We start from the raw sequence: 12,756 nt of genomic DNA, 5'->3' as shown, positions 1-12,756 counted from the left end.
TGAAATGATGTTTACTACAGTTGTGACTTTAAAACTCTTTCGTCATCTGAATAATGCTGGGCACTGTACAGAAGGCTTCTTACAATCCTTGGAGGAGGAGGGAAAGAATGCCTGTCGTTGGAAATCCCACTAAAAATGGAGAAAACCAAAACACATGGCACCTATATAGTGCCTTTGGTAAAGACAAGTGATCCTGGCTACAGCTTCGGCCAGCTGTTTTGAGAACATAACACCTCCATTTGGGTCTCTGGATTGTGTGAAGTAAGAGGTCTTCACCACATCTGGAACCCACTGGTGTAAATGAGCAACATGCCATTAACTGCAGTGGAATTATGCAGTTATAGAAAGGAATAGATCATTTGTCCTCTAATGCTGCAAGCACATTTTGTGCCGAACATACCAAGCCCTTTGTGTCTCTGTAGTGGAGCCTTTAAACGGAACAAATTGGCAGAGGAATTGTAAGTGAAATTCACTTCCTGTGCAGAGGACTAGCAAAAATGCTTGCAACTGTGCCTCATATGTCTGCTAAGGTTAAGGTGTGAACAAAATCTCAGAAATAAGAGATGCTTTGGAGCTATACTGTCTGTTGTGTTCAGTGTTACAGAGTTGTTATAATCTGAAATAAAGGGAGGAACTCTCTCCAGAATAAGGCTATACTCTCTCAAAAAAAGGAGCATTTGGCAAGACCACACAACATAAGAACAGAAATGGGACTTGTATGTCAAAGCATTTTGAATTGCATGCCAATCTTACAAATGTGCGTAGCAGGGGCAGGAAGGATGGGTCAAAGCAGTTGAGATAGTCTTCTGATCCCAACTTTTTTGAAAATAACCAGGGGAAACCCCAGCACTTTTTTGGATTATTTTTCAGATTGGGACTGGGAAAATGGATTTGGAACCCCCTGCCCCCATTTTCCAAATCACAAATCCCCCCCAGCTGTCATGTATCCCACTGGGGAAAACATACAGCTGCAGTGGCATTTATTTAAGACAAGCAGGACTGATTGTGTTTCATTACCCTTGCAACTAAATGGAAATGGTTTACTTTTTTACCTCATAATCATAGGTTTCTGCTGGTGTGGTGACTTTATGAGGGCATGTAGGCAGGCCTGACATTTCAGATGTGAGTCACAGGGTGGGGCAGAGACAAAGGATTGTATTGCAGCACAGGTAGACTTTAACTGGGTCCAAATTAGCACTGGATATGTTCAGTGTTAATTTGAATGTCTCTAGTTTTGAAAAGCAGCATATTTTAAGAGTGCTTGTTTTGATTATTTTTAAATACCTATTAGCAATGCCCATCAGCACGGGGGGGGGGGGATCACCCTTTTATTTAATGCAAAGGGTTTTGTGCCTTTGGCATGCATATGTGGCATATGCTCCCATTTAATTGATTATAACACTGGTCACAGTTTGTAGAACTAGTGAGTTGACAAGAGACATGGGTGCTTGCAAAGATTCATTGCAAGTAGAACTAGTGAGTTGACAAGAGACATGGTTGCTTGCAAAGATTCATTGCATGTGACCTCAGACATGGGGACAGGGAAGTACGTGAGTGCCCCTCCCCTTGCTAAATGGCACCCTTGCATGTAGGTGAGCTATTCCCAAGTCTCATGCTTCAAAAACACATTTCATTCTGTGTTACAGCAATGGCTTTGCACGTTGCCAGAGTACCATTTGGGGAAGATGGCTGTTCCCTGGTGCATCTTTTCTACACTGGCCCAATGTCCTAGGAAACATGAGACTATAGGTGACTAGATAGGGATGCATCCTAAGATGTCCTTCCCCATGTGGAAGATGTCTTTTTGCTTTCAAAAAGGGCACTTAAAAACCTCATACCAGGATGTTCCTTGAAAAAACAGAACCTAACTTCAATGATATTCCTCTCTTCCACAAGCTCTCATCTGTTACAACACTATGCAAACTCTTCCATGAGAGCTTGCACAAACATTAGCAGAACAGTCCTAGCAGCTTCCCCTCATGGTGCTTTGAATCCAACCTATAACTCTTGGTGTGGCCCATTCTGTATACCTATTACCCAGTGCCGTGGTTCATAAAATCTGAGCAGTCTTCCTGTGTAAATGAATTTTTAGTCCAATAAGCAGCTGTGATTGAGCAAACCCATTCAAATACTGTTCCATCCAGTTTGATGCATATTGGCAAAGGTTAATTCTTCATGCATCGTGCTTTATTCCTCACAACACCAAGAACAGCAAAATTGCTTTATTTTCCAGCCAGTGGCAATTGTGCAGCAGGTTTGGAAGTAAGCACTCCATGTGTTCTTTAAATTGCCTGCAATCAGGCATCTACTGAGCACTGATTTTTTTTTAAAGCTTGTTTTCCTCAAGGACAAATAGCCAAAGTTCATCTCTCCTGTGGGTGTTAGTCAGCTGTCTCAAGATGCAAGAACTGATACTGAAGTAGAGATACTAGAGCTCTTTCACATGCCAATAAAGAAACCACAGAAACCAGTGCCTCTTTCATATCTATGTGAGCTGAACCCAGGAGTCCTTTATTACAGATCATGTGGTGTCCATCCTCTTAACATTACACTAACCTTATTTTTGAATCCAGTTCAAAGTCCTGCCCTTTCATCCATAAATTGATTCTAACAGGACTTGAGAAACACATTTTCCCCCCATCTTCTTCTTCTACCTCCTTATAATTGTAGTTTGCAAAAGGTGTTTTTGCTAATTTCACTGACTAAAAATGTGGAAATGTTTGACAAACCACATTTGCCTTCTCTCTTGCATTTAATTCTGGATTTGTAGACAGAGACTTTGAGAACAGAGTAGGGATGGGCACAAACTGAGAAATGAACCATGGTTCAAGCACGAACTAGGCCGGTTCATGGTTAGTTTTGAACTGGTTCATTTGGTCATGTCATTCCCGAATCCAAAAATGAACCACCTTTTTTCCATGGAGGTTCATTAAGTTAATTAGAGCAGTTCGTTCTCCAGACAGCCTGGTGCCAATTTAATCAATTCCTAGGCAACGCAGGAAGTGGACTTGAGGAGAGCCCTAGAAACACCCATAGCAATTGTCCATATATATACACACCACACCCTGACTCAGCTGCTTTCACAGCTGGAAGAGAGGGGAGTTAGTAATCATATGAGAGCGAGTTAGAAAGAGTAGTGTCACGGGCTGGAGTGCAGGCAGGGTGAGAGTGGGATAGTCTGGGATAGTCTGGGTCCAGTCCAAGGTCAAAAACCGAGAGGGCGAGAAACCAAAACACCAAGTCCAAAGCACAAATCGTAAGCATAGTCGTCAAGCCAGAGTTCAGGGGGTCAGGAGCCAAAACACCAGAGTCCAGGGCACAAACCAAGAGCGTTGTCGTCAGAGCCGGAGTCGAGGAGCCGAGGGTTCAAAGCGGGAAACAGGAATCAGGAACATGGGTGAGGTGGGTACAGAGCATCATCAAACTGACTAGTTGCTAGCACAAGGGATTGACTGAGGGTGAGGACCTAAATATCCCTCCGGGCTGTTGTCAATTACCAGCTAGTGCGTGTGTCCTGGCTCCTCTTAGAACTCAGGGCTGAGAGACCACCTGCTGCGCAGGTGCGCCTCTCGCTGTCGGGATGCCAAATCTCACTGGCACTGATCTCACAAACACTGGTGGGGGTGAATCAGGGGGGCTGTTTGATGTGTGTTGTTCCGCCTCAGCTGTTACTGGAGCAGCTTCTGTGGCTTCATTGGGGGCAGGTGTAGATTCTGTTGGAATTGGGAGCTCATCCTCAGCAGCACTCAGGACTTCTGCTGGGGCCGGGAGCTCATCCTCGGCAGTACTCATGACAAATAGCTTGCTGTGTGGGTGGTTTAAGGGGAGGCTAGAGCTGAGCTTTCCTGGGGGCACCTGCTTGGGGGGGGGGCTATACCTCAGATATCCCTAATCCCATCTTTGCCAAACTTGGAGGCCAGGAGGAAGAGAGCCTGCTGAAGACTCCCTGTGAGTTTGGCATCTCTAACTCACAAGGGGGCTGTTCTACTACCTCCAGAACTCATGAACTGAATGAACCATTAACCGGTTCAGGAAAAGGGAAAAGTTCATAAAAGTTCATGGGTTGTGGTTCGTGTAATCAAACGAACCATGAACCACAATTTTCCTGGTTCGTGCCCATCCCTAGGACAGACCTTCCTTTACTGAAAGTCAAGATGTGGAATTGGCATCCTAGATCTGAACCTGGTTCTTTCTATAATACGTATTTCTGACTTTTATCCTGACACAGAAAATATATAAAAAACCCCAAGGACACTCTTTACTTTAGCCTAGAAGCACATATTAGTCTGATCCATGAAAGTTTATTCAGAAGTATGTTTCACTGAAACTTTATCTGAAGGAAGTCTTCACAGAGTTGCAGTCTAACTCTATAGCAGCCTCCATAACTTTCTGTTTGTACCATATCTTCACCTACTGCTACCACCTAAGAACTTGAATTTAAAACAACTCAGATGGAACAAATTTTACAATAAAAAGAAAATATGCAAGTAAACCAAGAAAGACAATTTCCCCTGAATAAAATAAAGGGAAAAAATAATTTGCACACTTCATTTTCAACACCTAAGTTGTAGGCTGTCTAATTGTACAATTTAAGAGTTTGAATGCAAAATTCCATATTCAAAGGCCTGTAGGTGAAATCCTAATGGAAACCCATATTTCACTTTGTAGGATATTCATAGAAAAGACAGTATTATGCTGTAAGAGCCGTTCTGTATCATCTTCAAATGGTATGCTAATAAACTATTCACATTTGGCTGGTTGTTGCTGGGAATTCAATCCCTCCTGAAACCAAATGGTGTCATTTTGCAGTGTGTTATTTGCATTTCATGCTTCGTAAATGCTTTTTTTGAGCTTTATTTTTAAACTCAGCTGGATGGCTATGTGGATAACATCTCTTGTTGCTGGAATTGAAAGCATATGAGCAAAGTCTCATAAATGTCATGTATGGCTTTGCATGGTATATTAAAAAGAACAATTAGAAGGCCTAAGACATATGCAAGCTCTTTCTCACTCAGGGAATGTTAGATTGAGTAGGAGTCTTGGGGGTTTATTCACAGCTGTGAAAGGACTCATAATCACATTTTTCCCTTGCCCAAGGGATTCTGGGCAAATTACAGAAGGGTCATTCCATGTTACCATCACAACACACCTGTTAGCAAACTGAGGTTGATTAACTGCCTCCAGTTCACCTAGCAAACTTCACAGCTGAATGGGGATTCACATGATCCAGCACACCATCCACTACTCCATACAGGCTGAAACTAAGTAGGAGACATGTAGCTGCCACTGAAAACAGCAGCATCACATCTTATCCTCTCTCTTCAAGTAATATCAGATGGAATTGCTATTTCTAACACAGGTAATCCATAACATCTTACTGCCTGAACTGCCTGTGCAAATTTATATGATGGCAAGAATTTCAACATTCAGGATTACTGTAGGTGAAATTTAGGCCCTTTTAGAGATTTAAACTCCTGCATGGGTATCTGGTGGCATTGGAGGTGGGACATGTATACCAGATGGGCTCTTCTTTTTTGCCCACTCCCAGCCATGGGTAACAGAGGAATTGGGAACTGTGGCATTTGAATCTGGTCCAGATTTTTGTTTTTGTAACCATTGTTAAAATGGCCTGCAAGCTGCATTAGCAATGATTTTCACAGACTCACCAATGGTCCATCCAGCCCATTATGTGGTTGCTAGCAGTGGTTCAAAGAGTCAGGAAGAAGTTGTTTCCAGTCCTCCTACTTCAGATCTTTTAACTGGAGAAACGTGATCTTACACGATGCTGTATCCTAGAACAAGTAACAAAAAGGAACTAAAAATCGAGACCTATCTATGTTCAGCACAGATTCTATTTAGCTTTACCATATATGGAGGGGAAACCCTTGTAAAACTAGGGCAGAATCAAAATAGGAAGGGGTGTTTTGTAAATTGCATTTCAGTGAATGTAGGGTTTGGGGAGCTGCAAAGTAGATTGAAAATGCTCATGAAACTTTAAATTGAGGGAAGAAGCTGCTATGAACAAATCGTAAACAGCATGCAAAAAAGGTTAAGGAAGGGATTGTGCAACTTCCATGTTCCCTTTCATAAACAAATTTTCTGTGGTCAAAAAATTAATGTAGTCTTGTGGAAAATTTATTAGCTATCATTTTCCAATCTGTTTTGGCAGCTAGGGTGACACCCAGAGAATTTCCTTCTGCAAATGATTAAAAAAAAACTCACTAGTGTGAACCCATTTGCTGCTCCTTTTTGCAAGATGTTGATGAACATCAGGGTGGATTGATTTAAACCAAGGGAATTTAAATTGAGTTTCCTGTATTGAAATGCATACTTTTTTCCTTAAAGGAAGCATAGATATTAAAGGACCAGGATAGACATTACATACAGATGTTTGTAATTTTTACTGACTTTTTAAAAAGAAAAGTTGCCTTAAGATGCTGAGGAGCTAGGGGGAGGTGGTCTTTTTCTGCTCTAAAATACCCTCATCTCAAGTTGCATCTTGTTCATGATTGCAACCCCTCTCTGTAATGTCTAGTTAAGTTTTAATTGTTGCTATAACAATTAAAGCATATTGGTTAGCCAACTGAATAGAGTTTCATTGTTCCTAGGAGAATTATTTAAAGCCTTTGATCATGCAGCCTTTTCCATGACAGAATTATATGTGCCTAGAGCCCAGGCTTGCATTACTGAGTCTTGGGTAGATTATTTGAGATGCATTTGTTTATCCCAGCTGTTTCTTTCCTGTGTTTTTGGGCCATTATCATTTTAAGAAAGACCCTCATGGAAGAAGTTACTGGGTTCTGTTGGAATACTGTTTCCCTCTCCAGGTTTCCCCTCTGGCAGTGTTTTCTGTGTTTGTACCTCATACTGGGTACACAGGAAAGATTAGAGATTCTGCTAGTGTACTGACAGCATACAGTTACAGATATTTGCCCATTAATAAGAAGTGCTCAGGCTTAAGGGTAAGTTTATAGCATTAACAACTAAACTGGCATAGACTTTTCGTGCTTCCTAAGGGTCATCCCAGACATTCCTTTTGAACCTTTTGTTCTAATTCCTTAAATGTGCTGTCCCTTTAAATGAAACAGCAGGTGCAGACACTCAGGTGCAGACACTCAGTACCCTATAAACAGTAAGAGTGTTACATTATGCTCAGAGGCATTTTGAAGCTTATAGCATATAGTTACAGATGTTTGCCCATTAATAAGAAGTGTTCAAGCCTAAGGGTAAGTTTATGGTGTTAACAACTAAATTGGTAGTTTAAGCTTGGTCAGTGACTTGGTTATGCTTTATATGATATTGTTTCGCTGTAATTTTTTGTAGAAATACAAGGGCTAGTCCCAGTAAATGACTGCATAGCAACATAAGGAGTATCCTGTATACCCGAATAACAAGAAATAATTGCACAACGTATGGTGGTAAAGAAAAGTTTATTTTTGTTCAGTCACCAAATTAATATTAAATTCATTGGCATATTTTATATAAGACTTTGTATATTATATATTTTTCATAGTTAATCACTTCTGATTAAGTTTTTCCTCGAAACAAAGTTGAAGCCGGACTCTTCGTTGTTCATGTATTTATATTTGTAATACTTATTGTACACTTTCAATACAATTATTTTGCATATGATAGCGACTTCCCCAGTTGGTATTTATTGATTTTGATATACTGGAAGTTTTTTGTGGTGGCTGTTGAGTGTACCGACAGTGTCACTGCTCAAGCTGGTAAAGTTCACCATAGATTCTCATGGTTTTAATTCTGGGGGACTTCAATATTGGTATGAAGGCTGCCTCATCAAGAATGGCTCAGGACTTCCTGTCTGCCATATCACAGAATTATCACAAGATGTTAGCAGTCTCACACACATGTGGGCATCAGTCTACATATGTCAGGTTACACAGATGGGCAAGTAAATGGTGATCCAAGGGGTGGCTGAAGTTTCTACAGGTCCCTTTTCATTTCTGGTGGGGTTCAGACTCAAAGGGATGGGGGACCAGATAGATTGGTATGCTCCAGAAGGGTGATGGATCTGATGGCTCTCAGGGAGTTTTCAGTTGGCATGGCTTGTACTTCTGGTTTATCTATAAAAGTTAACCCAGCTGTGGACACACGTTCCTTGTGCCTTATCCTGCAGAATAGAGTCCATTTAACTCCTTGGCATACTGGGGAAACTTGGGGCAATGGAGTCTCATTGAAGTGGAGGAAACGTTGGAGCAAGGCTGGCAAGCAGAACCTGGGCAGGACCACATTTTCAAGCTTACTCTGTGGCACTGATGACAGCTAAGAATATACTTTTCTTCCATCACTGCCTGTGTGCAGTGCTGACTGGCAGAACTGTTCAAAGTGATATGGGACCTGCTGTACAGGAGCTCACAGAGTGATTATTTTTGTCAGTTGTAACTTGTTTGTTCAACATTAAATGTACAAAGTTGCTCAGATCCACTCAGGCTTGGATACCATTTTAAATGCAATACAGTTAATGGATGCTGTCAGGGATTTATCTGATCATACTATCCTGGATTTCAGTTATTGCCGCCTGGAAAACATGGACAGAGTACTGGAAGACCTGTAGACTGCTACTTTTTTTTGCTCAACCCTTACTCTTCTTATTTTATACAGTTGACAATGAGTGACCCTTTGGGTCCAAGAGGTTACAAATGCCTTCTTATGGTGAGGGGAAGTTGGTGCTCCTGACAGCTTTGAAAGAAGGAATTGTTAGTCTGCTCCTAAAGAAACTATCCTTGGATCCTGGCAATGTTTCACCTATCAGCTGGTCTTAAACCTCCCCTTCTTGGCCAAGTTGCTCAAGTGCTAGTAGTTCAATTTCAGACGTTTCTAGAGGATACCAATTATCCAGACCCATTTCAATGAAAATGCCTGTGTACTCTGATGACCTCTGCTGATAAATTGTGTGGGTGGAGGGGGATTTGACCCTGTTAATTCATGGACTAGTTTTTTTATATACTATCTATCATGGAATTAGATCCTGCCTAGAATTTCTGCAGGCACAAGAAATAGAGATTTTCGCTAATTTCTCTCCTCCTGCAGCAGGAAATGCCCCTAGAAATGCTGCTCCTGGAGGACAGGGGACTCAGAGGAATAGTTTGGGGGAGAATCATTATGAAAGACCTCCTGTGGAAAAGGGGAGTCAGCAAAACACACACACACCCTTTTGTGTCCATGGAAATTCTAGGCAGGATCAAAATAATTTAATCCTTCTGGATTGCTAATCTGAGTTGTCGGCAGGAGATACCAGACTTTGGTGGTTCCACTGCTGCCTGTAAGACAGAGTCCAAAAGATGAGGAAAACTTTTGCTTTGTTCCACAGCCTTTATGCTACATAGTACATGTGGTTATATAGTGTGCCTTCAACATACATATAAAAACCACTATCAGGGGACCCTACAGAAATTTGGATTGAAATGTCAGTAATATGTAGTTGATTCACAGCTCTGTAACAAACCCTTAGCCAGCCCCACTCTACCCCTCAACTTGGGGCTTGGCCTTGAGCTCTAAGCTGGCTAAGAATGAAGATGGCTTTGTGACATAAGAACATAAGAAGAGCAATGCTGGATCAGACCAATGGTCCATCTAGTCCAGCATCCTGTCTCACACACTGGCCAACTTTTTCCTCTGGATGGTGAACAACAGGGCATAGCCTTCCCCCCAGCATCCTGTCTCACACACTGGCCACCCTTTTCCTCTGGATGGTGAGCAACAGGGCATAGGCTGAGGCCTTCCCCCTTGAGTTCTAGTATTTTGGGAGAGGGAGAAAAAAATGATCTTTGTTAACTCTGTCCATACCATGCATAATTTTATAAACCTCTAAAATGTCCTCTCCCCTTTTAGGCACCTTTCTTCTAAACTGAAAAGTCCCAAACTCTTCAGCCTTTCCTCATAGGGAAGGTGCTCCAACCCCCTAATCATCTTGGTGGTTGCCCTCCTGTGTACTTTTTCTAGCTCTGTCTTTTTTGAGATATGGGGACCAGAGCTGTACACAGTATTCCAAATGAGGCCACACCATAGATCTACACAGGGGCATTACAATATCAGCCATTTTATTCTCAACCCCTTTCCTAATAATACGTAACAGAGTTTGCCTTTTTCACTGCTGCAGCACACTGGGCTGACACTTTCATTGAGTTATCCACTATGACCCCAAGATCTTTTTCCCTCTCAGTCTCAGCAAGTTCAGACCCTATTAGCCTATACTTGAAGTTGGGATTTTTTTGTCCGAATGTGCATCACTACACTTACCAAGACTGAACTTCATTTGCCACATTGTCTCCCACTCACCTAGTTTGTGGAGGTCCTCTTGGAGCTCTTCACAGTCAGCTTTGGTTTTCACCATCTTGAATAATCTGGTATAATGTGTAAACTTGGCCAATACACTACTCATACCCCAGTTCCAGATAATTGATGAATAAATAGTACCGGCCTTGTGGGACGCCACTGCTTACTTCCCTCCATTGTGAGAACCGTCCATTGTTTCCTACTTTTTGCCTCCTGTCATTTAACAAGTTTTTATTCCATAAGAGAACCTGTCCTCTTATCCCAAGACTGCTAAGTTTACTCAGGAGTCTTTGGTCAGATACCTTGTCAAAAGCCTTTTGAAAGTCTGGGTATATAATGTCTACTGGGTCACCATCAGTGTTCCCTCTAAGCTGAGTTAGTGTGAGCTAGCTCACAGTTTTTTAGCCTCTGGTTCACACGTTTCTGTCTTAGCTCAGGAAGGAGGGCTCCAGAGCAGACTAATTGATGCAGTAGCCAAATCACCCGCTCACAACTTTAATGCCAGCAGCTCACAAAGTAGACTTTTTGCTCACAGGGCTACACAGCTTAGAGGGAACACTGGTCACCATTGTCTACATACTTACTTTCTCAAAGAACTCCACAAGGCTGGTGAGTCAGAACTTCCCTTTGCAGAAGCCATGCTGAATTTCCATCAGCAAGCTTTGTCCCTCTATGTGCCTAACAATTTTGTCTTTGATTACAGTTTCTACTAAATTGCCTGGGATAGATGTTACGCTGACAGGCCTGTAATTTCCTGGTTCCCCTCTGGGTCACATTTGCTACTCTCCAGTCTTCTGGCACAACAGCTGAATTTAGTGATAGGTTATATATATGGGTCAGTAGATCAACAATCTCACATTGGAGTTCCTTAACTCTTGGGTTATGCTGTCAGGACCTGGAGACTTATCATTTTTAAATTTCCCCAGTATGTCTAGAATTCATCTCTGGTCACCTCAATTTGGCTCAGTTCTTCAAGACTCCCTTTTGAAAATAGGGGCTGTGGCATGGATCCATGCCCCACACATTCCACAGTGGACACAGAAGCAAAAAAAGGCATTGAGCTTCTCTGCTATCTCCCCATCCTCCTTTAGCAATCCCTTTATTCCTTTGTCATCGAAAGGCCCCACTGCTTCTCTGGCTGGTTTCCTGCTCCAGATACGTTTTTTAAAAATGTTTATTGTTTGCCTTGATGCTTTTAACAACCTGCTTTTCAAAATCTTTCTTCTTTTGTATTAACTTACATTTTTTTTTGCCAGAGCCTGTGGTCCCTCCTGTTCAATTAATTGGAGCAGACCTTCCATTTTTTAAAAGACACCTGTTTACTTTTTATTGCTTCCTTGACTTGTGTTGTTAACCACACAGGCCTTCTTTTAGACTTGGCAATGGCTTTCCTCACCTGTGGAATGCAGTCTATTTGGGTTTCAATTAATGTGGTTTTAAATAGCTTCCAAGCATCCTCTAGGGATTTGACTCTCTTATGTTTCCAGCTTCCTTTTTACCATTCCCCTCATTTTTGTGAAGTTCCCTCTTTTGAAACCAAATGCTACTGTTTGGGACTTTAGGGGTAACTTTCCATAGCATTTGCCACGTTGCCACATTGGTTGCAACTTAAAGAAAAAGCAGAGTCACGTGTGCATGAAAGCACTATGAAGGGTGGAGTGAAAAGAGGGGAAGGGAAACTCATCATACACTTGTTATAGATGCTTCCCACGGTATCATCTAGATGAAAATATCAAGTAGCTTTTAATTAACTTTGAAAGGGCATGTTTTGAGGAAAATATCAAAAAGAAGGACTTTTTAAAAACAGTAAGGTCAGAGATACCTATGTTTTTAAAAAGTCCTTCTTTTGAATATTTGTCAGCTATCCTCCTGATAAGATAGAAGAGGAAGAACTGCATAACCATGGTCTTTTTAAAGAGAGAGCTCATAAACATTTTGGCCTGGCTGCAGACTACTACAGACAGGAGGTTCTGCTGCTGCTGATACCCCGGCCAGAAGTGTTAGTGCACCTCAATGGCATTTTCAGAGATATCTGAAACTATAGCTGCAAGGCAAAAAAGCAAAAAACATCAACCACCTTGTCCAGATCCTGGCCTTAGAATGGTTTCACCCCATCAGAGACATCAAGTGGAAGCCCAGAATCCTGGATCCCTTGTGGATACTATCAGATAGGCTGAGAAGATTGAGATTTAATAGGGAGAGGGATGAATGGAAAGTTCAAAACTTTTCTGGTGCCAGCCCTCCAAGCCTGGTACTTAGAAGAAGTGTGACTCAAAGAGATGCTTTTGTTGTTAGAAGGATGGACACTGCAAGAAGAACTGTTTACAGAACTGACTCAGTGAAGTGCTCGTCTTGGCTCATGGGACCCTAGAGGGTACCCAGCATGCCCAGAAGTGGTGTTATGACCAGAAAGCACGCATATACACATTTAATGAGTGAGATCCTGTTTTGGAACCTATA

This window comes from Gekko japonicus, unplaced genomic scaffold, assembly GCF_001447785.1.
Source record: "Gekko japonicus isolate JY-2015 unplaced genomic scaffold, Gekko_japonicus_V1.1 scaffold79, whole genome shotgun sequence".
Lineage (NCBI taxonomy): Eukaryota > Metazoa > Chordata > Lepidosauria > Squamata > Gekkonidae > Gekko > Gekko japonicus.
Note: the sequence above shows the minus strand (reverse complement) of the source record.